This window comes from Triticum aestivum, chromosome 3A, assembly GCF_018294505.1.
Source record: "Triticum aestivum cultivar Chinese Spring chromosome 3A, IWGSC CS RefSeq v2.1, whole genome shotgun sequence".
Taxonomy (NCBI): domain Eukaryota; kingdom Viridiplantae; phylum Streptophyta; class Magnoliopsida; order Poales; family Poaceae; genus Triticum; species Triticum aestivum.
The window spans coordinates 188,716,885-188,719,894 of NC_057800.1; positions in this window are offsets into that span (position 1 = coordinate 188,716,885).

The following is a 3,010-nucleotide window of genomic DNA, read 5'->3' on the forward strand; positions in this document are numbered from 1 at the left end:
CCACTCTACTGTCAGGCTTAGAACCACGACACCCCGCTTCCCCGTCCTTCTCACGCCGCCGGGGCCATCGGGGAAGCTCCTGAACGCCGAGGCGCATGGAGACCGGGGTGTCCTCCTCCTCGTCCGGCGGCTCTCCCTGCCTCCACCTCCGCCCCGTCAAGCCGGAGCCCCAGGACACACCTGTCAGCGCGAGTACCCGCAGCTCCGGCGCCCTCGTCGAGCCCAAGGTGGAGTCCAGCCTCCCCCTGGAGTACGAGGAGATAGCCCGACACGGCTTCTCCGACGAGGACGCCATGCGGTGGTCGCGCGATGACTACGTGCGTGAGGAGATGGTCCGGCAGTACCGGGCCCTGGAGGAGATCGCCGCCCGCAAACGTGGGCGCGAGGACGAGGACGGTGTTGTCGTCCTTGATAGCGACGACGACGACGCCCCCGGACCGTCCAACCCGCGGCGTCAACCGGGGGAGGGATGCAGCAGGGACGGTGGAGGCGTAGGCGGGGGCGACGACGACGACGACGACGGTGACTACACGTGGTTCTACAGCCTCCTCGGCATGTAGAACCGCGTGGGCGGGCGGCGAGGCGGGCGGCGAGGCGGACGGCGAGGGAGACGGCGGGGGTAGCCCGCGGTAGTTTTTTTTTCTTTTTTTTGTAAAATATGTTTAAATTTGAACGATCTCGTCCGTGTTTGCGCTGTGTTTGCGCCGAATTTAAACATGTTAAAAACCCGTGGGGGGCCGCGACTGAGGGCATCATGCCCCCAGTGCGTGGTTTAGCGCCGGTGCGTCTTCAGGGAGTGATTTTTTATCCATCCTAAAAGGCCAATGGCTGGAGATGCCCTAACTTGCTGCTAGCTCCCAAATGGCGGTGAACCCACCTCCGTTGTTGCACCAATCCATCCATCCATCCATCCACCATCGACCACAGCTGCTACAATCATCAGATCATGGGTGCTCCACCCACTCTCATCTAGTACTAGTACTAGCTAGCCACACTCTACGCCGGCCACACCAGGCCACGCATCACCACCGTCACCGCCACTGCAGCAAGCTAGTTCCGCCGATCGTGTCCGGCCGGTCACTTCCTCCTAGCCAGAGCGTCAGCGTTCAATCAGGACAAAGTACAATGATTTGATCTGTTAACTGGTTTTCAATTCGAGACTGATCTATTGGAAGTTGTATACATCAACTCTGTTCTGAATTATAAGATGATTTGGATAGCTTAATATGGACTACATAGGGATTGAAATAAGCGAACAAACACGCTAAAACATCTTGTAATCCGTTGGGATATACTGCGAGTGTGCTGCTGCATGCCCTCCTTAAATTCGTTTCAAGGTACGGGCTTACTCTGCTGACCATGTGACAACATACACGAGACCAGGGAATGAATCCTCCACAGTGGGAGTGGGGCGATAACAACGTGGTGAGAAAGGGAAAGGCGTCCCGCGCAAAGCCTCTTCTCCTTTTCGCCTTTTCCCGTCGGGATTTGGATGGGTCGGAGGCCACGACATGTGGCCTGCCGCCCGCCCGGATCCAACGTGCGCTGCGCTACCATTCCATCAGCGACAATAGCACGGCGACAAGGACCCAAGCTTACTGCCTGATTACTACTCCACCGCTACTAATTATTCATCATAATATACTCAAGGACCACGCTACCACTCGATTGCTAATCTGTACTGGTACGAGCCTTGATGTGTGAATTGAAGGCCAGAGCCAGTACTGTTCCCTCCCTTGTCATGATAAATCTGGTGCTGGAATCTCTTTTTTTTTCAAGAAAATATAGATTATTAGCAATGGTGGCCAAGTCATGGGAACTACGTAGATGGGAGGATTTAAAGTAGTAAATGATTATATATTAGACACTCTCTTTTCCACTAGGGGAAGAAAAAGAATGAGCTATGGACACTATTCTATTCCCTTTTCTTTGTTTCTTGACGTGAACACAAGGAATAAAGCTAAGAAAACTAAGTAAACTTGTCTGCCCACTCATGATGTTAGGCTACCGACTTTAAACAAGTTATTATTAGATGAGGCTCCACAATATATACATGATGCCATCACCTCTTAATTCAGAGAGATTTCTTTTGCAAGCTTGTAAATGATCGAGCACATTAGCTTGTTTTGTTTCCTACTAACTACGAGCAAGGAAATTGTCACTCTCATAGACGGAGTAAGTTAGTTTGATTACAGAGCTGACTACATGATGCAATTCATATGAAGTGAATGAAAATATGTTATCTATTCTACTCGCCTCTGCATAAGATTCTAAATCTGTCTGGTGATAAGGTCTCCCATGATTGCATGTGGATGTAGCTAACTAGCTTGCACTGGTAGGGCCATCACATACAAATCTTAAATAAAATACATTGGCCTGCTGTAGGGCCATTTTTATTATCGATCGACCAGCGGCGGCAGAAAAGAAGACATGACAACTAATATGGTCACGAGTCCTCCCTAGAAAGCTTTTGAAACAAGCCCCTTCGTTCTCAAGAGGGTGAGCGCACATGGAAGCCACGCAAAATTAGCAAGAAAGCAATCTTGCAACGGCCAATAAACTAAGCTACAGTGGTACGCTTAAACTAGTGAGGCACACACGATATGAGGTATGAGAAGCCTGTAGATGAGCTGAAAAAACTTTTGGGAGGAGGGGCCAGTTCACATGTCTCCGTCCCACCCCACTGAACAACTCACAAACAAAATCTTGTTATTCCCTTCCACTCACCTTCCTCCTAATCCGAATTGAAAAATGAAGTATTCAGGGAAAAGGAAACTCTTTTTCCATACATACCCGCCTGAATTTAAAGATTTATGCATAGGCATGTGTCTCCAAGAGAAAACATGCATTCCATGGTTTTGTAGGTGGCAGGAATTTGAGGGCCCACACATCGCATCTGAAGGCTCCCGCGGCGCGCTCCGCGCGTGCGCCTCGGGAGATCGATCGGCCGCCGCCGCCGTCGCCTCCCCAGCGTCGCCTTCCCCTCGCCGCCGCCGGAGTGCGCCCGCCG